We start from the raw sequence: 25,268 nt of genomic DNA on the forward strand, positions 1-25,268 counted from the left end.
AATTCGGTTGGCATGTGATGCATCACCCTATGGCATTGGAGCGGTGCTGTCGCACAAATTCCCGGACGGCTCGGAGAGGCCAGTAGCCTTTGCGTCTCGGTCACTAACCTCAGCCGAGCATAACTACGCCCAGATTGACAGGGAGGCCCTCATCCTAGTGTGGGGAGTGAAAAAGTTCAATCACTATCCGCACGGGCAGAAGTTCACCTTGCTGACTGACCACCAACCACTTGTCTCCATCGTTAATCCAAAGAAGAGCATTCCGGTGATGACTGCGCAACGGCTACAAAGATGGTCCCTTTTTCTAGGGGCGCACCAATATGAAATCGAGTATAAGGGCACGAAACAGCATGGAAACGCTGATGGGCTATCACGCCTGCCACTGCCTACTGCGGAGGAAGCACCAGCAGTGGATCTTGTCGAAATATTTCATTCGACTATAATTGAATGCTTGCCAGTAACTAACACTGGTATAGAGAAGGAGACCCGAAATGACCCGACACTGTCTCGGGTATATGATTTGACGGTGAAAGGATGGCCAGCACATGGCGACTCACTGTTGCCAGCATTCTCATCCAGAAGAGAACAGCTGTCAGTATGCCAGGGGACCTTGATGTGTGGATCCCGAGTGGTAATTCCACCCAAGTTAAGGGAGAGAGTGCTCAATGAGCTTCACGAAGGTCATCTGGGAGGGCTGAAAATGAAAAGCCTTGCTAGGGCTTATGTGTGGTGGCCGGGGATCGATCAGCAAATCGAGGACCTGACAAAGAGCTGCTCAGGATGCCAGAAGGTCCAAAATGCACCACCACATGCCCCTCTACACCCATGGGAGTGGCCCTCATCTCCGTGGCAACGGGTGCATATTGATTTTGCTGGTCCATTCATGCACTCAATGTTTTTAATAGCCGTGGATGCGCACTCGAAATGGCCTGAGGTGATCAAAATGTCCTCCACCACCACGGAGAAAACTATTGCAGTCCTACGGACCATTTTTGCCAGGAACGGCTTGCCAGAGTAGATTTGCTCTGATAACGGACCACAGTTTGTGTCCGAAGAGTTTCGAAGATTTATGAAAAGGAATGGGGTAAGGCATTACACATCCGCCCCGTATCATCCAGCCACAAATGGATTGGCTGAGAGGTTCGTACAAACCTTTAAAAAAGCAGTAAAGGCCATGTGCGATGACGACATTCCACTGCAGCATAAGGTGGACAATTTCCTGTTAGCCTACAGAAATGCGACACATGCAGTTAACCAACCAGACCCCGGCCATGATGTTCTTTAACCGAAGGTTGAGATCTCGTCTGGATTTGCTCAGACCAAATGCACGAAGAGATGTTGAGAATAAGCAATTCCAGCACATCAATGAGAAGCCGACAAGGAGCTTCAATGTAGGGCAACCAGTCTTGGCCCGCGACTACCGAACAGAGAAATGGCAACCAGGAACAATATGCACACGGCAGGGGCCACTAATGTACACAGTGGATGTTGGGGAGAACATTGTGAGACGCCATGTTGACCAGATCCTAGAGTCACAGGAACGAGTCAACCCCATGTCTCGCCCATATGTACCTGGTGATGAACCCGACATACAGGTAGCATCTACCCCAGAAACAGTAGCATCGGAAGCGGACGAACCAACCGACGACAGGGGGCCAGAATCGCCTCCGCACCAAGAGCAAGACACTCAGGAAAGGCGCTATCCAGAAAGGATCAGGAAGCCTCCCCAAAGACTGAATTTATAAATAGACTATTTTCAGTTAATGTTGCATGTTAAAAGTGTTAATTGTAATTAGTTTGATATTTAATTGTTAAATGAGTGTTATGGTACTGTTAATCTAAAAGGGGAGGAATTGTAATGTATGTACCTTTAAGGGGAGAACTACTTTTTACAGCTCCTATATATTGTAGTACCGGCAGTGACCACACCTGTATATAAACCCTGAGTAGGGATCTGTACAGTTAGTTCTAGAGTAACCCTCATTCAGTAAACACCTGTTGATTGTTCCCTGCAGTCTCTATCTAATTATTGAAGGGGGACACCAGAGGTAACTATGCGGGAGCAGGAAGAGAAGCCATTGCAGGTGATTCTCTGCCTACAATTAGATAAGAATGGAACCAGGCAAGTGCAGTCCCACCCAGCTGGACGACGGTGGAGAGGCGTTGGAGAAGGATGGAGTGGTCAACTGTGTCAAAGGCTGCAGACATGTCGAGAAGGACGAGGAGGGATAGTTTACCTTTGCCGCAGTCGCAAAGGATGTCATTTGTGACTTTGCTGAGAGCCGTTTCGGTACTGCGGCGGGGCGGAAACCTGATTGGAGGGATTCAAACATGGAGTTGTGGGAAAGATGTGCACGGATTTGGGAGGCGACAACACATTCAAGGACTTTGGAGAGGAAAGGGAGGTTGGCGATGGGGCGTTAGTTTGCAAGGACGGAGGGGTCAAGGGCTGTTTTTTTGAGGAGAGGGATGATGACAGCAGATTTGAGGGAGAGGGGAAAAGTGCCTGAGGATGGAGAACCATTAACAATGTCAGCTAACATGGGAGGCAGAAAAGGAAGTTGGGTGGTCAGCAGTTTGGTGGGAAAAGGGTCGAGGGAGCAGGAAGTGGGCCTCATAGAGAAGATGTGCATGGAGAGGTCATGAGGGGAGATCGGAGAGTAACTAGAGAAAGATGTGAGTTCAGGGCTAGGGCAGGGGGCAACCTTAGAGGAAATTTGGCCCAGTGGGCTAGAGGAAGGAAGGGAAGTGGCAGAGGCAGTTGAATGAATGGTCTCAATCTTAGAGTGGGGATGCATTTTAACATGAGGAGAATGAATCTTCTTGTGATTATTATTGACAACAGCATTGGCTTAAGAGTTTCTGGGAGTGGAACATAAGAACATAAAAAATAAGAGCAGGAGTAGGCCATATGGCCCCTCGAGCCTGCTCCGCCATTCAATAAGATCATGGCTGATCATCGACCTCAACTCCACTTCCCCGCCCCATCTCCATATCCCTTGATTCCCCTAGAGTCCAAAAATCTATCCATCTCAGCCTTGAATATACTCAAAAGACTCAGCATCCACAGCCCTCTGGGGCAGAGAATTCCAAAGATTCACAACCCTCTGAGTGAAGAAATTCTTCCTCATCTCAGTCTTAAATGGCCGACCCCTTATCCTGAGACTGTGCCCCCTAGTTCTAGACACTCCAGCCAGGGGAAACAACCTCTCAGCATCTACCCTGTCAAGTCCTTTCAGAATCTTGTTTGTTTCAATGAGATCACCTCTCATTCTTCTAAACTCTGGAGAGTATAGGCCCATTCTCCACAATCTCTCATCATAGGACAGCCCTCTCATCCCAGGAATCAATCTAGTGAACCTTTGTTGCACCACCTCCACGGCAAGTATATCATTCCTTAGATAAGGAGATCAAAACTGTGCACAGTACTCCAGGTGTGGTCTCACCAAGGCTCTGTACAATTGTAGCAAGACTTCCTTACTCTTATACTCCAACCCCCTTGCAATAAAGGCCAATATGCCATTTGCCTTCCTCATTGCTTGCTGTACATGCATGCTAGCTTTCTGTGTTTCTTGCACGAGGACACCCAAATCTCTCTGGAGGAAGGGAGGTCCTTTTCATAATTTAGTGTAAAGATTGGATTCTAGTTCTTTTACATTTTTTGTTTATTCTCCATTAAACTTTTCAAAACAGCTCAGCATTAATAGTCTGTGTCTATAACCCTACATATATGACTTTGGATCAGAATAGAGACAGTAATTATTCACTAATTTAGCCTGTTTATATGTGCTGCCTAGTTTCTAAACTAAATTCAAGCCATAAAACAGTGTCTTACATCAAATTGTTGTTTAATTCCAGAAGTTCACCACACCCACCGTACAGGTGAAATACAGAGCGCCAGTGTTTCATTCTGCTCAAAACCAAGGTGATATGAATCCACCGACAGCTGAGGCTTCCAATGTTGTTGCTGGCTATGGTTACACATTTACCTGTACACAACGTATATCCATTCTCCGTAGGTCTTTACTTTTGCTGGAATCTATGTAACACCTGTACAGACACCAGCCCTTCTCCACTGATGTTCACAGCATCATATCATGTGACACTGAAACTGTATCAGACATCAAATAGAAATTTATGGGCACAATGGCATATTTATTTATTTTATTATTATTTTTTCTTACCAATTTTTTTCTCTCCTGTCCTTTCCTAAAGGCATTGACTCCTTGCTGGGGTATTGTTCCACAGGCACCACACACCCTTTTCTGCTTCACTCAAGTTGCCATTCTTTATGTTTGAACCTTGACAGTGAGTCTCAATAGAATATTCGATGGAGTACATTCTTTCCCCTTCCCAGCCTTCTGTCACACCAATTGAGATTGAGTTGAGTTAACTCAGCATAGGTCAGTGGTTGAACCTGCAATCGTCCCGGTTCGGAGGCTCAGTCCCACACTGGCAGTGCCACTCCCAACTGAGCCACTGGGCAACCGCTGCCCTATTTTCAAGTAAACTGCATCTTCAAAAGAAACACAGTAAAACTCAGAAGAGCAATCCTTACTACATCAGTGTGATGTTTTACCTATTCCCACACCAGCCATCTTGTGGTTTATCTGAGTGAGAATGGCAATTGGCAGAATCTGGGCAAATTGCTACGGAGCTTCCTTGCGACTAGGAACTTGAGACTGCTCAAACTCATTTCATTTAGGACCTCACGCCGAGAAAGCAGAGGAAACTTCTGTCCCATTATTCTGGAATGGATTCAAACCCACACATTGCTCTACTACCCTGTCTTCCCTCTCATCACCCGTGCAGATTGTACAAAGTTATGCTTTTGTTTACCTTTCAAGGCTTGAGAGAGTGACTTAAAGAAACAACTAAACCTTGTTTTTTTCCCCCAATTACACAGCTCACTGCCACAAGGGAACACTTGCAATGTTTAAAAGTAAATTGCTTTTGGTAATGGAAATTTCAACTTCGTAAAACCACAAATAGTCTGAGCGTTTCCTTCTTTTAAGGTTGTGGTTACAGCAATGACAGGAAAATCTGTTACATCTCAGTTCTAAAATAAAGAAAGACTTGCATTTATGTAGCACCTTTCACAACATCAGGATGTCGCAAAGCGCTTTGCAGACAATGATGTACTTTTGAAGTGTAGTCACTGTTGTAATGTAGGACAGGCAGCAGTCAATTTGCGCACAGCAAGATCCCACAAACAGCATTGAAATAAATGACCAGATCATCTGTTTTCGGTTTTGGTTGAGGGAGAACTGGTGGCCAGGACACCAGGAGAAATCCCCTGATCTTCTTTGAATAGTGCCGTGGGATTTTTTTACGTCCACTTGCGAGGGTCTTGGTTTGAGGCCTCAACCGAAAGATGGCACCTCTGACAGTGCAGCACTCCTTCAGTACTACACTGGAGTGCCAGCCTAGATTTTTGTGCTCAAATCTCTGGAGTGGGACTTGAACCCACAACCTTCTGACTCAAAGGTGAAAGTGCTATCACTGAGACAAGGCTGACACTAATATAAATATATAAACATATACATATATATATATCTATTCTTTGGAACATCTTAACACCACTTTTTCCCTGCACCCAAAATAACATGGTAGATGCACTCATAGAATGACATAGAATTTTACAGCAGAGAAACCGGTCTATGCTCCACACGAGCCTCCTCCCACCTTACTTCACCTCACCCTATCAACATATCTTTCTATTCCTTTCTCCTCATGTACTTATCTAGCTTCCCCTTAAATATAATCCATGCTATTCACCTCAACTACTCCCTGTGATAGCGAGTTCTACATTCTCACCACTCTCTGAGTATAGGCGTTTTCCCTGAATTCTCTATTGGATTTATTAATGTCTAGCTTATATTTATGGCCCTTAGTTTTGGATTCCCCCGCAAGTGAAAACATCTTCCCGACATGAACTCTATTGAACCCCATCATCATTTTAGAGACCTCTATGAGGTCACCCCTCGGTGAGCCCCAGCCTGTTCAGCTTTCCTGATAGTTGTACCTTCCCAGTTCTGCTATCATCCTTGTAAATCTTTTTTTCACTTTCTCCAGTGCTTCTATATCCTCAAACATCCTGATTCATAGGGACAGACTGTCAAACTCTCAGGCCTCAAATAAACCTGAAAGAGTCAATGGTTTTCAGTTCAGTTTAGTGCTTACACTGGGGTATTTGTCAGACCTGGTCTTTCACCTGGTTTACAGACAGGACCTTCGACTTTGCTGAGGAAAGGCACCAAAGATGGCATGAGCTGTATTTTTTTATTAACTTGTAGCTGGTCTAAGAAGTAGGTCTAAAACAGGATTTTAATTATGCTTCTATGCTTCAGCTAATAAAACCAGTGGCAAATTGTAGTTGTTTATTCAAAGATCAGGTCTACTCCCAGAGCAGGCAAGTGCTGGGACCTGAATGTGACAACACTTCAATGGTTTGGCTTGTTACAAATACAAAATAAAAGGTTGCTAAAGGTACAAAGCATAAGAACTTTTATTTGCCAGATGTTCACTTAAACTTTAACAAATACCAGTTGACCTACCATGGCTTTGCACCAGAGGGAGTTGAGGCTAAGTACTTAGATCAAGCGGGGTTAGACAGTGCAGGATAATTGAACCAGGGCCAAGGGAGAACTGCAAAGCTGGAGGCCAGATGTGACCAGAGCGGGAAAGTAGAGTGGGGTTAGAGCCCAGGGGAGGAATGTAGAGGATGATTAGAGGCTGAGTGGCAAGAAACAAGGTAGAGCAGGGTGGGGGCCAGGGGAAGGAAGGCAAAGGTTCAAGAGGAATAGAGCCTTGAGTAAGGAGATGGAGGCTGGCGGAGGGGTCAAGACTGAAGTGGGAACGTGGTAGTGATGTTGAAGAAAGAGCACGTGGGTGCCAAGTCTGGGGCTGGGGAAAGGGACATGTAGAACAAGGTTAGAGGCCCGGTGAGGGAGAAGGAAGGTAAGGCCAGGAGGAGAAGGAGAGAGTAGAGCATGGTAAACAGATAGATGAGCGAGATGCCTGGGGTTGGAGGGGTGGGCGGGAGTTGAACACTGTTGGAGATTTGGAGTCCACAGAAAGCAGCTGCAGTGCTGCACTCAATAAGACGAGCAAGGTAAGTACAGTAAGAGCACAGGTGGGAAGCAAAGGAGGGATGAGGGAAGGGGAGAGGGAGAGGGAGAGGAAGGGGGCGAGAGGGAAAAGGGAGGGGAGGGGAAAGTGGAAAAGGAGAAGGGGAGAGGGGAAAAGGAGAGGAGGGAGCGGGGGGGGGAAAGGAGGGGAGGAGAGGGAAAGGTAGTGAAGGGGCAGAATAGGGGAAGATATGAAGGAGGGAGGTAGGGGAGCGAAAAGGGAGATAGAGGAGGAGGGGGAGGGGCAAAAGAGGAGAGGTTAGAGGGATGAGAAAGAAAGACTTGCATTTCTATAGCACCTTTTGTTAGATCCGGGTATATTAATGTTGTGTCCTTTCAATAATCAGACAAAGACTGCAGGGAATGATCAACAGGTGTTTACTGGATGAGGTTCAAACTGCAACTGACTGTACAGAGCACCACTCAGGGCTTATAGACAGGTGTGGTCACTGCCGGTACTACAGGATACAGGAGCTGTAAAAAGTAGTTCTCCCCCTTAAAGGTACATACACTACAATTCCTCCCCTTTTAGGTTAACAGTACCATAACACTCATTTAACAATTAAATATCAAACTAATTACAATTAACACTTTTAACATGCAACATTAACTGGAAATAGTCTATTTATAAATTCAGTCTTTGGGGAGGCTTCCTGATTCTTTCTGGATAACGCCTTTCCCGAGTGTCTCGCTCTTGGTGCGGAGGCGATTCTAACACCCTGTTGTCAGTTGATTCATCAGCTTCCAATGCTATTGTTTCTGAGGTGGATGCGACCTGTACGTCGGGTTCCTCACCAGGTACGTATGGCCGAGACATGGGGTTGAATCGTTCCTGTGACTCTAGGATCTGGTCAGCATGGCGTCTCACAATGTTCTCCCCAACATCCACTGTGTACATTAGTGGCCCCTGCCGTGTGCATATCGTTCCTGGTTGCCATTTCTCTGTTCGGTAGTCGCGGGCCAAGACTGGTTGCCCTACATTGAAGCTCCTTGTCGGCTTCTCATTGATGTGCTGGAATTGCTTATTCTCAACATCTCTTCGTACATTTTGTCTGAGCAAATCCAGACGAGATCCCAATCTTCGGTTAAAGAGCATCATGGCCGGGGCCTGGTTGGTGACTGCATGTGTCGCATTTCTGTAGGCTAACAGGAAATTGTCCACCTTATGCTGCAGTGGAATGTCGTCATCGCACATGGCCTTTACTGCTTTTTTAAAGGTTTGTACGAACCTCTCAGCCAATCCATTTGTGGCTGAATGATACGGGGCGGATGTGTAATGCCTTACCCCATTCCTTTTCATAAATCTTCGAAACTCTTCGGACACAAACTGTGGTCCGTTATCAGAGCAATCTGCTCTGGCAAGCCGTTCCTGGCAAAAGTGGTCCGTAGGACTGCAATAGTTTTCTCCGTGGTGGTGGAGGACATTTTGATCACCTCAGGCCATTTCGAGTGCGCATCCACGGCTATTAAAAACATTGAGTCCATGAATGGACCAGCAAAGTCAATATGCACCCGTTGCCACGGAGATGAGGGCCACTCCCATGGGTGTAGAGGGGCATGTGGTGGTGCATTTTGGACCTTCTGGCATCCTGAGCAGCTCTTTGTCAGGTCCTCGATTTGCTGATCGATCCCCGGCCACCACACATAAGCCCGAGCAAGGCTTTTCATTTTCACCCCTCCCAGATGACCTTCGTAAGCTCATTGAGCACTCTCTCCCTTAACTTGGGTGGAATTACCACTCGGGATTCACACATCAAGGTCCCCTGGCATACTGACAGCTGTTCTCTTCTGGATGAGAATGCTGGCAACAGTGAGTCGCCATGTGCTGGCCATCCTTTCACCGTCAAATCATATACCCGAGACAGTGTCGGGTCATTTCGGGTCTCCTTCTCTATACCAGCGTTAGTTACTGGCAAGCATTCAATTATAGTCGAATGAAATATTTCGACAGGATCCACTGCTGGTGCTTCCTCCGCAATAGGCAGTGGCAAGCGTGATAGCCCATCAGCGTTTCCATGCTGTTTCGTGCCCTTATACTCGATATCATATTGGTGCGCCCCTAGAAAAAGGGACCATCTTTGTAGCCGTTGCGCAGTCATCACCGGAACGCCCTTCTTTGGATTAAAGATGGAGACAAGTGGTTGGTGGTCAGTCAGCAAGGTGGCCTTCTGCCCGTGCAGATAGTGATTGAACTTTTTCACTCCCCACACTAGGCTGAGGGCCTCCCTGTCAATCTGGGCGTAGTTACGCTCGGCTGAGGTTAGTGACCGAGACACAAAGGCGACTGGCCTCTCCGAGCTGTCCGGAAATTTGTGCGACAGCACCGCTCCAATGCCATAGGGTGATGCATCACACGCCAACCGAATTGGTAGTGCTGGGTTGAAATGAGCCAACACCTCTTTCGATGTGATCAATGCTTTGCTCTGCTGGAAAGCTCGTTTACATTCATCACTCCACTTCCATGGTACCCCCGTTTGCAGTAGGGTGTTCACTGGGTGTAGTACGGTAGACAAATTCGTCAAGAACTTATGGTAGTAGTTCACCAGCCCGAGGAACGACCTCAGTTGTGATACATTTTCCGGTGCTGGAGCCTTGACCACTGCCTCAATCTTTTCAGGGGACTTATGTACCCCTCTTTAACAATAACGTGGCCACAATACGAGATCTGCTCCTGGAAAAACTCGCATTTGTGGCGATTAGCTCGGAGCCCATATTCCTTCAATCTAGTGAGCACCTGCTCCAGGTTGGCGAGGTGCTCACTGTCATTTTCGCCCGTGACCAGGATGTCGTCCAAATAAAACTGGGTCCCTGGAATCCCTTGCAGGACTAGATCCATTGCCATTTGCCAAATAGCCGGAGCTGATGCTACCCCGACACCAACCAGTTGTATTGATAAGAGACCTTTATGAGTGTTGATCGTGAGGTACTGTTTCGAGGCTTCTTCTACCTCCATTTGCAGGTATGCCTGAGCCAGATCAATCTTAGTGAAGCATTTCCCTCCAGATAGCGAGGCGAAAATATCTTCAATCCGCGGAAGCGGATATTGTACAGTGTGAAGGATTGGGTTCACTGTCACCTTAAAGTCCCCACAGATGCGAACCTTCTTTGGTTCCCCAGGCGTATTACTCAATGACCTCTTCATTACAGGAACGATGGGTGTAGCCCACTCGCTCCAGTCCACTTTGGACAGTACTCCTGAACGTTCCAAACCTTCCAGCTCTGCTTCGACGGCTGGGCGGATCGCATAAGGTACCAGTCTGGCCTTAAAAAACTTTGGGCTTGCATTTTCCTCTATTTTGATCGTCGCTGTTATGCCTTTTAGTGTTCCGAGTCCCTGCTGGAACACTTCTTGTGCGTCAGTTAGCATTTTTGACATTCGTCCAGGTGTGACGTCGTCATCTTTTTTGGCATCTACAGTCAGTGCTTGTATGGAATGCCAATCTAGCTGTATCTTCCGGATCCATTCACGTCCCAGTAGTGGTGGTCTTCCATCTGGCAATACATATAGGTCCATTTTTGGTGTTTCCTTGCCGTTATATATAACGTTCACCCTTATTTTTCCTTTGGGGTAGACTTTTTGCCCCGTGTACGTCTTCAAGACAATCTTTGTATCTCTCAAGGGTATATGTGAGAATAGCCGCTTGTAGTCTTCGGTTTATGACTGTTAGGGCTGATCCTGTGTCCAATTCCATTTTCACTTGGACTCCTGCTATCTTGAGCGTGACCCAGATAGTTTGGTGATCCTCCGTTTTGATCACATTATGTAGTTTCAGACAACCCAGCTCCTTGCTTCTGGAGTCTGTATCACTCTTCTGTTCGTCTGAACTACTCTCCGTCACCTTATGTACCTTCTTGTACTTCTCCTGTGGAGATTTCTTGCTGCTGGTTTTCTTTCCCGACCTGCAGACTCTTGCTATGTGTCCTACTTTTCCACACTGTCTGCACACTTTGTCCTTGAACCAGCAATCATTATGGTTGTGTGTTGTTCTGCCGTAGCGATAGCACTTCACTGTTCCGTATGACATTTCATTTGTGCCATATTCTTGCGGTCTCCGTTGTATCTCTGCAGCGCCCCGTGCGGCTGCTTCATGTGATACTGCCATGCTGAAAGCCTTGTCCAGCGTAAGATCCTTTTCTGATAGAAGCCGTTTCTGGGTTCCTTCACTTTGAAGCCCACACACAAACTTGTCCCTTAAAGTATCTGCTAGTCCCGTTCCAAACTGGCAGTGTTTCGATAGCTTGTGCAGTTCCGTTAAATATTCAGCATTACTTTCATCTTTATGCTGGTTCCTTTTGTGAAACTTAAATCTTTCTGCTATCAGCAGCGGTGTGGGATTTAAGTGGCCCTGTAGGATTGACACTATGTTTTCAAAATCCTTTTCTACTGGCTTCTCTGGGGTTACTAGGTTTTGTGGTAAGCCATATGTTTTTGCACCCATTGAATTCAACAATACCAGTGCTTTCTTGTCATCTGGCACTTCATTCGCTTTGCAGTATACTTCTATGCGTTCGACATATGTCGTCCAATCTTCGACTTCATTGTCGAACGCTGTGATACTGCCACTCTTCGGCATTTTTGGGTGTGGTTAGACTGGCTTAAAATGGTGTCTCCCGCGCTTTCCTTTCTTCCCCGCTGCGGCTTAAAATGGTGTCTCCCGCGCCTTCCTTTCTTCCCCGCAGCGGCTTAAAATGGCGTCTCCCGCGCTGCTGCCAACGCTGCTCTCGGCGGTCCTCCTGGCAAATGGCAACGCCCTGTAGGCCTCGCGCACTGCTCCTGCGCTGCTGCCAATGCCGTTCTCTGCGGTCCTCGTGGCAATGGCAGCGCCTCGCGTTTTCCTGCGCGCCTCTCTCCCCCATTGATGCTGCTCGGCCCCTGAACACCGGCTGCGCTCTGCTCTCTCTCGCCTCTCTCCCCCGTTGACGCTGCTCGGTCCCAAACACTGGCTGCGCTCTGCTCTCTCTCGTTGATGCTGCTTGGCCCTTGAATACCGGCTGCGCCCCGTGCGCTCTGCCCTCTCTCTCTCCCCCGTCGACGCTGCTCAGCCCTTTCTGTGCCGCTCGGTCAGCTCTAGCTGCCGCTGTCCGGGAAGGGTCTGCGCAGTACCTGTTGCCAGCCCATTTCGCTGGACCACCGTGGCTGGAAGGCCAAGCCTGGCTCTTGACAGCCTCCCCTGCGATGCCCGTGCTTCTGGACTCGACCTCCTTATGCAGAGTTGCAGGTAGGTTCGAATCTTCTCGTCGCCAATGTTAGATCCGGGTATATTAATGTTGTGTCCTTTCAATAATCAGACAAAGACTGCAGGGAACGATCAACAGGTGTTTACTGGATGCGGTTCAAACTGCAACTGACTGTACAGAGCACCACACAGGGCTTATATACAGGTGTGGTCACTGCCGGTACTACAGGATACAGGAGCTGTAAAAAGTAGTTCTCCCCCTTAAAGGTACATACACTACACCTTTCACAACCACTAGACGTCCCAAAGCACTTTACAGCCAATGAATTTCTCATTTTGAAGTGTAGTCACTGTTTGAATGCAGGAAACACAGCAGCGAAATTACACTCAGCAAATAGCAATGTGATAATGACCAGATCATCTGCTTTTGTTATGTTGATTGAGTGATAAATATTGCCCAGGACACCAGGGATAACTCCCCTGCTCTTCTTCAAAATAGTGCCATGGGATATTTTACATCCACCTGAGAGAGCAGACATCAGTTTAACATCTCATCCAAAAGACGGCACCTCCGACAGTGCAGCACTCCCTCAGTACTGCACTGGGTGTGTCAGCCTAGATTTTTGTGCTCAAGTCTCTGGAGTGGGAGTTGAGCCCACAACCTTCTGACTCAAGAGGCTAGAGTGCTACCCACTGAGCCACTGGCTGACACTCTGCATGAGGCAGAGCCTGGAGGAGTGGGATGGAAAGGAAGGAGAAGAGGAGGGGGAATGAGGTAGTGGAAGGAAAAGGGAGAGGTGGAGGGGTATGGGAATGGGTAGGAGGCATTTGGCATGAGCTGGAGGAAGAGGGCAGGACAGTGGAGAAGAAGGGATCAGGGAGAAGAGGAAGGGGTGGAAGGGAGAACTAAAATATATTCTTCAACCACCTAAAATTGTCAGCCGAATTGTTAAATAACATTTATTTTCCAAGTGCCCATCAAAATTCTGAAAGGCAAAGAGTACTTTGCTGCAGGAGTTCCTCAGGGCAGTGTCCTCGGCCCAACCATCTTCAGCTGCTTCCATCAATGACCTTCCCTCCAACATAAGGTCAGAAATGGGGATGTTCGCTGATGACTGAACAGTGTTCAGTGCCATTCACAACTCCTCAGATAATGAAGCAGTCCACGCCCGCATGCAGCAAGAACTGGAGCTGATAAGTGGTAGGTAAAATTCGCACCACACAAGTGCCAGGCAATGACTATCTCCAACAAGCGAGCATCTAACCACCGCCCCTCAACATTCAACGGCATTACCATCGCTGAATCCCCCAACATCAACATCCTGGGGGGTCACCATTGACCAGAAACTTAACTGGACCAGTCACATAAATACTGTGGCAACAAGAGCAGGTCAGAGGCTAGGTATTCTGTGGCGAGTGTCTCACCTCCTGACTCCCCAAAGCCTTTCCACCATCTACAAGGCACAAGTCAGGAGTGTGATGGAATACTCTCCACTTGCCTGGATGAGTGCAGCTCCAACAACACTGAAGAGGCTCGACACCATCCAGGACAAAGCAGCCCGCTTGATTGGCACCTCATCCACCACCTTAAACATTCACTCCCTCCACCACTGGCGAACCGTGGCTGCGGTGTACACCACCTACAAGATGCACTGCAGCGACTCGCCAAGGCTTCTTCGGCAGCACCTCCCAAACCTGCGACCTCTTCCACCTAGAAGGACAAGGGCAGCAGGTGCATGGGAACACCACCATCTCCAAGTTCCCCTCCAAGTCACACACCATCCTGACTTAGAAGAGTATCGCCGATCCTTCATCGTCGCTGGGTCAAAATCCTGGAACTCCCTCCCTAACAGCACTGTGGGAATACCTTCATCTCTTGAACTGCAGCAGTTCAAGAAGGCGTCTCACCACCACCTTCTCAAGGGCAACTAGGGATGGGCAATAAATGCTGGCCTTGCCAGTGACGCCCACATCCCATGAACAAATTTTTAAAAAAACACTATATTGGTTTGTCAGTATTAGGCATTTTCCTGGAGTCAGAGTTTACAGTGAGTGAAGCCCAGTATTATCTGCAGTGGAGAGGTGAATGAGTGGGGAGTGTGGGTCGGATGGGTGGTGAAGATATGCAAGCGGGCAGCGTAATAGAACTTAATCATTTTTTTCCTTTCCATTAAAAGGTATTCCTTGATGTATTGAAGAGTGGTAACCTGATGCAGCTTTGTTTTGCTGAAAAATACAGCTGAAAATGAGATTAACAGCAAAAATCAAGCACTTTTAATACAGGCGTCCAGTCCTCCAGCTGTGAGTAACCTGATGTAAAACCACTGAAAATGACTTTTAAAAAAAACTATACTGAACCATTTAATAGTTTCATTGGTGAACACAAGTCAGTTTCTTAGTAAAATAAATATTTTTTGATATGAAAAAGCTTTTAAACTGGCCGACAAGTGCCTGCGCGATTAAGAAACGACGAAGCATATTGAAGAGCCTTTCCCGTACCAGCGCCACTGGCAGAATCTTGCAATTTTGACCTGGGGGGCGTGGCCGGTTTTGTGGGCAGGGCCTGATCCAGGTGAATTGAACCTTGAACCAGCATAAAAGATCACGGAAAATACGGACGTAAGTGGTTTTGGGCGTAACTCACTTACATTTAAAATTCCTTGATCTTTTGCGCTGGTTTGGCCGATTCTGCCCAGATTGCGCTGATGTAACTAACGTAAACAGGCGGAAACTGGACCCCATTCTAATTCTTGATTTCTTGCTCCTAATTCTTATCTTCTTATTAGATTTTTGGACTATAGGGGAATCAAGGGATATGGAGATCGGGCGGGGAAGTGGAGTTGAGGTCGAAGATCAGCCATGATCTTCTTGAATGGTGGAGCAGGCTCGAGGGGCCGTATGGCCGACTCCTGCTCCTATTTCCTATCTTCTCAATTCTTATCTTGTCATTGGGCTTATGAAAGGGGAGGGTGAAAGGCAAATAGGGGGCGCCAGCAGAGCGACTGAACTGGTGTGGTGCACGGGCTGCTGAAACATCTGTTTGAGGCAGGCAAGGTGGCTTTGTGAAGAATTGTTGCTGCAGCTGGAGGCAACAAGGGAGATGGGTGGTTGGCATAGTGCAATGGGAATCTCAGTGGGAGAAAATGGCAGGGGCCAAGGCACAGCTGGGAGTGGGCCAGTGGCAAAATCAAACTTAACTTTGGACAAAGGTTGGGGCAGGAGTGCCACAAATACACATTGTTGGCCCAGAAATTCGGGTCGGGGGCTTCCCGCGGGTGCAAGCCTCCGACCTGCACTTACCTAGCGCACCGGCCGTTGAGCTGTGAGCCCCCGTGGGATTCCGATCCTGGGCCTACTCCAACTGTCGGCGCGCAGTGCTTGCATATCCCAGGGGCGCAGTTAGTTCGATGCGTCCCCTGGGATCACATGGGCCATGGAGAGCCAATGGTAGCAGGGAATGCTTCATTCATAAGTTTGACAGGAAGGGCTGTCAAACCTATAAATCTATAAGCCCCAAAACATCACTAAAACCTCAAATAATTTTATTTTTTAAATCACATTTTTAAAATAAACTATAAATTACATGAAAGCCGCCTGAGTTAATTGCTCCCGACGGCGGGATGACGGCAGGTTCCCGGCTCGCTCGCTATTTCCGGCTCTTTTACTGCCAACCCGTCCCCAAACCCGCACGCACGACAACGGGAAAATTCCGGCCATAGTTCTTATTGCTGCAATCCGGCTGATCAGAGACAGGGAAGCGGGGAGTGGGGGGGAAGAGAGGGGCAATTGATGAAAAAAAATCAGGCAGAGGCCAACAAGTTTTTTTTTAAATACGAAATAAAAATTATATGTTGCTAGAAATTACCATTAAAAAAATTACCTGCACGCAAATCGAGATGGTGGGTGCATGAACTGAGAAAGTATAGATTTGGTTCACAAAGCCACCCAGTGACCAGGTCGTCCAATAACAGTGTGATCCCAACACCACAGGCTGTCACATTAATAGGAAAATCCTATTAGAAATGTGACAGGGCAGGTGTTGCCAGATGTAACATAGCTGTGGACACAATTAGCATGCAAACCTCCAAAAGGAATGTTGACAATAATATATAGACTATTAAAATTGGACTGTGAAAAATATATGTTCTGTAAAACTCACATGCCAGAGATACCATCAAAGACCGAATCTGGCCCAGAAAAACATCTTGCCCATAATCACTTGACAATGTTAGTTGCATCTTGGACCTGTAGGTGTCAGATGTATCTTAATTAGGTCAGCACCACGTCAAAGTCTTTTGTCTGGCTACATAGGCAGTTACGTACACTAAACCATTGATCGTCTCGTATTTATTTTAAATTCTGATTACCAGCAGGTGGCAGTAGAGGCCATCAAATTGCCGTGGCAACTTGCTAGCCTTGCCTGCAATGACCACATTCCAGGAACAAATAAAACAACTCCTGTACTATTAGCAATAAGGCTTCATATTTAATCACCAGGATTGCAATAGCAGGTGGATTGACTACATAGATTATTAAGGCACAAATATTTGTTTAGCAGATTGAGAATTATGTCAATTTACCAGCAATAAAAATCCATATAAAAAAATATATGAATTGTATAGTATTTACAGCACAGAAACAGTGCATTCGGTCCAACTGGTCTGTGCCGGTGTTGATGCTCCACATGAGTCTCCTCGTTCATCTAACCCTATCAGCATATTAATGACCCTATCAGCAGAGGTTGCCTCTAGGTGCGTAGATTAGCCCAGAAATTCGGGTTGGAGGCTTCCCGCGGGTGCAAGCCCCCGACCTGCACTTACCTTGCGCGCCGGCCGTTGAGCTGTGGGCCCGCGTGGGATTTCGATCTTGAGCCTCCTCCAACTGCCGGCGCGCAGTGCTTGCGTATCCCAGGGGCGCAGTTAGTTCGAAGCGTCCCCTGGGATCACGTGGGCCATGGAGAGCCAATCGTAGCAGGGAATCTCTATTCATAGATTTGACAGGAAGAGCTGTCAAATCCAAGAGTAGAGTTCAGCCCCAAAACATAACTAAAACTTCAAATATATATTTTTTTAAATCACATTTTTAAAATAACTATAAATTACATAAAATAGCTATTTTAAACAATAATTTAAATTTTTGAAAAAATTAATTACAGTTTCTAACGGGGCTAAAACTAAACTTACCTTTCTTTAAAGTATTTAAAAATAATAAACCTGTGGAAAAAATATTTTAATTTTACTTAATTCACCACTTACCTTGTTAAAAGCAGGCCTTGCGATTGCTTTTTACAAGCATAGCTGCTGGCGACTTACCCTCCTGGAGAAACCTGCAAAAAAAATGGAAGTTCCAGGTGCACGCGCTGCCTCTCCGGTGCACGCGTTCGACCGGTGAACCCCTTCCTTTAAGGGAATGGAAGTTCCGGTTTCCTGCGCATGCGCAGTGCATGCACGAAACCGGCACTTTCGTTGGGCCTACGCGTGAGTACCCAGCGTGTACTCACCCGTGGGGACCTGAATTTCTGGGCCGTTATTTGTTGAGAAAGACATGAGCCTGTAATTTGCGGTCAGCGGTGAATCAAAGACGTTCGCTGCTGGCCCCGAAGTAAGCTTCCCACAAAAATCTCGGGACCCCTCTGGCGAGAAGTTCGGCTTTTCCGGCGTTGCAGTTGAATTCAGCGTAGGTTAGTGAGAATCCCATAGTGCGAGCTGCTATGACGTCAACAAGCTGTCTAAGCAGCCAATCAAAATGCAGAATTCTCACAGACAGTGAACCAGGAAGTGAAGAAGCTTCTTTGATTCTAACTTTTTACAAATGTTACAGAGAGCAACACAAAGATTGGGGCTCTCACATGGGGAAAAGGCAAGCCTGAAATAAAGAACAAACTTTTAAAAAAAAATGTAATTTGCTACATCCTGAAATTACGGTCAGTTTCAAAGGGGTAATAACAGCAAATGCTGGTCATTCGCTGTTATTACCCACTGCAAATTCTGGGCCATTATTAGCCAAGATAAATGATAGTCAGGACTAGTTTTTCTATACAAAGTCTCATTACAGTTCAAGCAAAGTGTTGGAAGACATTAGCACAAAGCGAAGGGATTATTTATTTGGTATTCCCCATCACGGCCTGTACAAGATGCCCTCTCTCAGTCTGTGAGAGGACAATGGGGGCATCTCAGGGGATGGAGGCAGTGAGAACGAGCATAGAACTCAGAAAGTTGCTTTTCTTCATGATACCGAGGCATTTCTCAGTGTAAATCGCTGCTGGGGTTTAGAACTCCAAATGACATAGTAATAGTCAAGAAAATCTGAAGGAAGACGCATCCCGATATACCCCTCCTGTGAACTCCATTGCTGATCCTGTCAAAGTTCACAGGATCAGGGGGAGGGCCCTGCATTGCGTGGCAATTGCGGGCACCCATGCCTCTAGGGATGCATCTAGGGCACCTGCCATGTTAGTGAGGCCAGCAAGTCCAGCCATACAGCAGCCTTGCTAGGGGGAGGAGGCTTCTGGATCACCCCACCGAAACATCTGGGAGTTGCCCCCAGCGACTTATGGTGGCCATCGTGGACTTCCGCCTGAAGCGGACACATAGTCAGCAGAGCGGCCGTGCCACCCACCCGTTCTCGCTGGCGTGAGGCCCGAGCCATTTTGAGGTCTGGGCCTCATTTATATGCCACTGGCAAGTTGTAGGCATCTTGCCAGTTGTGGGAGGGTGGGAAATTGGCCACATCTCACTTTGAGCCAGCCAGTCAGCCAGCCAATAGATCAGGTCGTGGGGAGTGGAGGAGTGGTGGCAGGGGCGGGAGGGTGGGGGGTGGAAACAATCCCATGGGGAGCCTCAGATGGGTCAGCAGCGGGCAGGAGATTTTGTTGCTGGCCCAGGAGCAGCATTCCTGCTCTTCCTGGCCAACACCAAAACAATACTATTTATCCTGGGCCATTTTGTGAGCAGCCTGCAGCAATTTAAGGACACGCTGCCCATTTGTACCTGTGGTGTGGAGATGCCGGAGTTGGACTGGGGTGGACAAATGTAAGACGTCACAGAACACTGACGAAGGAGCAGCGCTCCGAAAGCTTGTGATTTCAAATAAAGCTGTTGGACTATAACCTGGTGTTGTGTGACTTCTTACATTTGTACCTGAAAAGTGCAATCAGGGTCCAACAACCAGCATAGAACCCCGATTTAAACAGCCACCTGCCTGCTTCAAGCAGGCAGAGTGCTCGGCCATTTACAGGCCCACCTGAAAACTGCACGGGGCCTTGGCCCGAGGTCTCCTTTCAATGTTCAATTGCCGGCTGCCTTTTTATCAGGCTGTGAAGAGGCGAGGTATGAGGATTAAGACGAGTACTTTATTGAACGACTGCGAGACAACCAGGCAGGCCTGCTTCCAGGCATTGTACCTTTGCTGACCTTAGCAGGAAGCTAACCCCTGACCTTAACAGGAAGCAACCCCTGACCTAAGCAGCAGCATTGGCTACAGCACCACCTAGTGGATAACCTTAATCATAACATCCCAGATTACTATACAGGCAATAAACAGGCAGCCAGAAAGAAAGAAAGACTTGCATTTATATAGCACCTTTCATGGCCACCGGACGTCTCAAAGCACTTTACAGCCAATTAAGTACTTTTGAAATGTAGACGCTGTTGTAATGTAGGAAACGCAGCAGCCAATTTGCGCACAGCAAGCTCTCACAAACAGCAATGTGATAATGACCAGAAAATCTGTTTTTGTTATGTCGATTGAGGGGTAGATATTGGCCAGGACACCGGGGATAACTCCCCTGCTCTTCTTCAAAATAGTGCCATGGGATCTTTTACGTCTATCTGAGAGAGCAGACGGGGCCTCGGTTTAACGTCTCATCTGAAAGACGGCACCTCCAACAGTGCAGCACTCCCTCAGCACTGTACTGGGAGTGTCAGCCTAGATTTTTGTGCTCAAGTCCCTGGTGCTACCCACTGAGCCACAGTTAAAAATCACCCCATCCATTACAAGACCATAAAAAATTGCTGCTGTGTTTGAGGTCTCATCTCCTCGCATCCCATAGAAGATCCATGTTGAATGCAACAGTGTGTTGTGCTGGTGTTATTTCCTTCAACAAGGTGTTTCTTATGCCAGACATGGCTGCAAACCAAGAAGGAAACAACACTTGCAGCTTGGTTTAGTGTAACATGATCCCTCAATACTGATTAAGATGATAGAAAATGGACCTGTCTGACAGCTAACCCGGTTTATTCACTGAGTGGGCTTAGCCAAGAAGACGAGGAATGTCCCAGTGTCAATCCCAGTCTGTGCAAGTTAACTAATCTAAATTGGGTGGTGTTAGGTCAGTCTACATTTTTTATTATTATTAATTCTTGGGATGTGGGCAAGGCCAGCTTTTATTGTCCATCCCGAGTTGGCCAGGGATGGCCTCACCATGGCCAGATTTACTTCACTTGATGCTGTACACCCTGGCTGCCACATGATGCGCCAGGTTGGCACCTCCCTACACCAACACCATAAAGCACCACTACAAGGTCCAAGCCATTCCTTTCACACTCATCACCATTTGGGGGGGGGGGGGGAACCGTTATGTCTCACCATTCACAGCAACTCACTCAGCCACTTCCAAAGGTGCACACAGATCTGTCCAAGAAGGCAGAGTGTTGAAAATAAATATTTCAATGTTTGACGACACATTAACAGAAACTTTACATGAACATTGGCGATAACATGAAAGTGATGGTGCAGGTGCAGCAAACCATTAGGAGGGCAAATGGTATGCTGGCTTTCAATACAAGAGGATTTGAGTACAGGAGTAAAGAAGTCTCACTCCAATTATATAGGGCCTTGGTGAGACCACACCTGGAGTACTGTGTACAATTTTGGTCTCCTTACCTAAGGAAGGATATACTTGCCATAGAGGGAGTGCAACGAAGGTTGACAAGATTGATTCTTGGGATGGCAGGACTGTTGTATGAGAAGAGATTGAGTAAACTAGGCCTGTATTCTCTTGAATTCAGAAGAATGAGAGGGGATCTCATTGAAGCATACAAAATTATTACAGGGCTTGATAGGATGGGTGCTGGGAGAATGTTTCCCTTAGCTGGGGAGTCTAGAACCAGGGGCCAAAGCCTCAAGATAAAGGGTAGGCCATTCAGGACGGAGATGAAAAGTAATTTCTTCACACTGAGGGTGGTGAATCTTTGGTCTCCTGGGGAGGTCTCTTTCGCCCATTGTGACTCCCTCCATAAGCATATGAAGGGCATAATAGGAGAGCCTGGGTGCAGCCATGCACCTTTGTGCAGAGCTTGTCAGTGTTTCAATGCTGTAGAACGCTGACAGCACAAATGTCAAAATGATTGTGGATGTGGTCCCTTTAAGGAAGCCGGCTGATGACGCGTCATCAAATTACATCATCAAGACCTGCTTCCTCTAATTGGCTGGGAACCTCGCAGGGCGGGCTTAACAAGCCCCATCAACGGAAAATCTTGTTGGAGGCTGGGAACAAGATGGATGCGGGGTCCCCAGACACCACAGATATTGCCCGCCCCGGACCCGCCGAGGTTGGAAAAATCCAGCCCCAAAGTTTATAAACTGAATTCAAATTCTGAAATTGCCGTGGTGGGATTTGAACTCACATCCTGTGGATTATTAGTCTCGGCCAGTAACATAACCATTATTCTATCACACAATTCAAATGTGATGCCCTGAGCAGTTGAATAGCTTGGCAACACTTACTGTAGACTCAAACATCAACAATCGCCACTTGGCTGATATAATGAAATAAATCCAATGCCGTGTAATCAAATGACAGCTTCAGGAAAGGAAGGGAGAACATTGGTGAGAAGAAAACAGAGTACATAAGAGTGAAGTTCTAGTACCAAGGCACATGTGGGATGAAAGATACAACACAGCATGATCACCGGTGAACGTGCATTTTGTGTTGACAAACTAGACAAAAATAGGTTTGCACTTTCACAACATTTCTGTTTATCTGTCACAGAAAAGCATTCCATCCATGATGTCTATTTGTATGCTCCACGAACAACCAAGGTACCTTTGCTTTGGAATTTGCTGCTTGAAAACCATTAAGGAACTTGGTATGCAAATAAACAACCATATAACCTTTAAAGCAGGGATTGGTTTTAAAATTTCAGATAACAATCCCTTACGTCTCACGGTCCTAAAATTACACCACGGGATACTAACTATTGAGCGCTTAGCACATTTGTCTCCAATTCCTTTCCCCACCGTTTGAGTGGAGCCAATAAATGGATTAACACAACAGCAAAATACTGCGGATGCTGGACATCGGAAATAACAACAGAAAATGTTGGAAACGCTCAGCAGGTCAGGCAGCATCCGTGGAGCGAGAAACTGAGTTAACGTTTCAGGTCTGGGACCCTTCCTCTACTAAGATAGAAAAGAGAAGGAATTTAAAACAAACATGGTAAGCATTGGTACATCAGTATCCCATGTACTTATTTGAGGGACCATATTGTTTATGCGTGGTCTCCCTGGACTGCAGAGCTGAGGTTGCAAATACAATGGCCTGGATTTTCCGGGGCCTATGACCGCACACGCACAGCGTACGCCATCGTAAGCGATGCGCATGCGCGAAAACCCAGAACTTGCAATCTGTTAAGTTTCAGCTTGAGAGATCGTACCCATCCGCTATAAATTCCCTTTCGCTGGCGCAGGGTTGGGCTATTTGCCCAACTACTGCCCAGCGAATACCCACCAAACCCTTACGCCTGGTAAAAGTAGACTAAGGCCTTCTTTTATCAGCATATAAGGGTTAAAATAAATGTTAAAATAAAATGTTTTAAATGATTTAAACATTCACTTACATTTAAAATTAGTTTAGATTATTTTTGGCCCATGTAAAATTGTTTAGATTTATTTTTCAAAAAATGATTATTTATTTTAAATGTTTAATGGGTATTTTAATTAATTTTACACTGTGATCATTTATTTTTAGTTCAGTCTTGTGAAATTGTATTTATTAGGTGATTGCTATTGTGCTATAGGGATTCCATGCGTAAATGGAATCCCCATAAACATCATAGGAATCCCCCTTTATCATTGGTTGGCCTGGGCCACAGGATCCCAGGGACGCCTGCGAACCGCATGTATCCCTGGGATACATGGGCCTTCACACAGGGCCAGGACTGCAAGAGTCCGAAGCTCCGGAGGCAGCAGCTAACTGTGGTTTGCACATTCGTCTCCAATTCCTTTCCCCACTGTTTGAGTGGAGCCAACAAATGGATTAACACAACAGCAAAATACTGCGGATGCTGGAAATCTGAAATAACAACAGAATAAATTATTTTTAAATGATTTAAACATTCACTTACATTTAAAATTAGTTTAGATTATTTTTGACCCGTGTAATATTGTTTAGATTTATTTTTCAAAAAATGAAATTTTTATTTTAAATTAAAGGGTATTTTAATTAATTCTGAACGCGGGTGGCAAGCCTCCAACCTCAATTTCCAGGCCCTTATTCTGTGGGGTTTTTTTCCAGCAGTTTTTTTTCTAAAAATTGTCTCCCTTATGTAAGATACAGCTTAGAAAGCCTATACATGCTTATTTAGATGTGTATCCTAGAATGCTCTTTCAACAGGCCAAGCAGCCCTTGATTAGTTGCAGCAGCAATCAATCTCCCACAACAGCCAGACGAACAGGCTATGAATAACAAGATGAGGGATAAGTCCTTGATTAGATCGAACAAGCCATCAATCTCCCGCAATAGCCAGACTAAAAAGAATACGAACAAGGATAAGGCAAGGTATAAAACAGTACAAGAAGTTCCACGTGTTGAGGCAGAGAAGGAAGACCATCCTGAAGTCAATGCTCCTCCCAGCAGAACCGGGTAATCTCGTGTCTGTTGTATTAGGGTTGTGCTTTGCTAGCGAGTCAGCTTATTAACTCTGTGACTGTTGTGTTCTTTTAAATCTATTAATAAAATATACTCACTACACACTATATTGGTCACGTTTCCTTTGGAATCTCTTGCATTGAGTTATTTGGAAAGTTAAGGCCTCAAGTTCTATGGTAGTTACTTTATGCTAAAACAACACTTCTAAATGTATAATAGTATACATGAGTAAATCAACAGATTTTGTTTTGCAAAGCCAACTGTGACCTTGTGCAGATACATTTATCAGATCCAATGATACACAAGTTCATGAATGCATAAAAAGCAATCAAATGTATAATCTATTTATAGTTCAGTAAATCAGTGCAACACTGAATACATGACTATGAAATGCTTCCAAAAATCATAAATGATTCAGACACTTTTAAATTCCAGCACAATTTTTTAATCACACCACAAACTTCCATTAACGTAACATTATTTTACAAGCAACCTATCAATCGGGGCAGGGAGGGGCGAAAATCTGCTTTTGTCTAATAAATCATTATTTGTGTCTGTTGCCAAGAAATGCAGGTTTGTTGTTGTCTGGATATGTTAGTTTAATTTGTGTGTTGTGGTCTGGATATGTTAATTTAGAGATAGGCGTATGTGTAAAACATTTCAGTGATCAGGTATTCACAGCTCTGCACCATATATTAAACAAGGTAATTAAACCCTTTGGTCTATTACCTCCTCGGTGGTGTTGTGAATTCTTTTAATCGCTGGAGTGCCGAACGAGTGAGCTTTAATTAACCCAAAGGCATTGTATGTGAATGCAGTTCCAAGCCTGTCTGCTCCTCAGTCCTTGCTGTCTGGAGGAGGCCGCCCAATCTCTGCAGCTCCTGAATTAGCATAATGTATTAGCAAAGACCGTGTGACCTGGATAACTACGCGAGGCAGATTATTTCCCGAAAATAAATAGTTGTTTCAAAAATCACCAGATTGAGTCACATATAAAATGCAGCCAAATGTCAAGGATCAGATCCCATTATCAATAACAAATTTGGTGAAATTATTTCTCAAGGCAACAGTAACAGCTTTCATAAATCATCT

At 46.2% G+C, this 25,268-nt stretch overlaps 1 long non-coding RNA gene across 1 annotated transcript in view; it reads right to left on the bottom strand.

Moving 5' to 3' along the window:
* Positions 1–17,686, bottom strand: part of LOC147120588 (uncharacterized) — a 126,866-nt gene extending 109,180 nt beyond the window's left edge. Inside the window, exons 1-2 of the long non-coding RNA XR_015077858.1 lie at positions 17,563–17,686; positions 16,467–16,552 (exon numbers count right to left, since the gene is read on the bottom strand). This is a non-coding gene — a long non-coding RNA (uncharacterized LOC147120588). The remainder of the gene's footprint in view (positions 1–16,466; positions 16,553–17,562) is intronic.
* Between the last annotated feature and the right edge of the window lie 7,582 nt (positions 17,687–25,268).

The sequence above is a fragment of the Somniosus microcephalus genome, chromosome 4 (assembly GCF_052327205.1).
Source record: "Somniosus microcephalus isolate GS21.2 chromosome 4, FLI_Smic_1.0, whole genome shotgun sequence".
NCBI classification, from domain to species: Eukaryota; Metazoa; Chordata; class Chondrichthyes; order Squaliformes; family Somniosidae; genus Somniosus; species Somniosus microcephalus.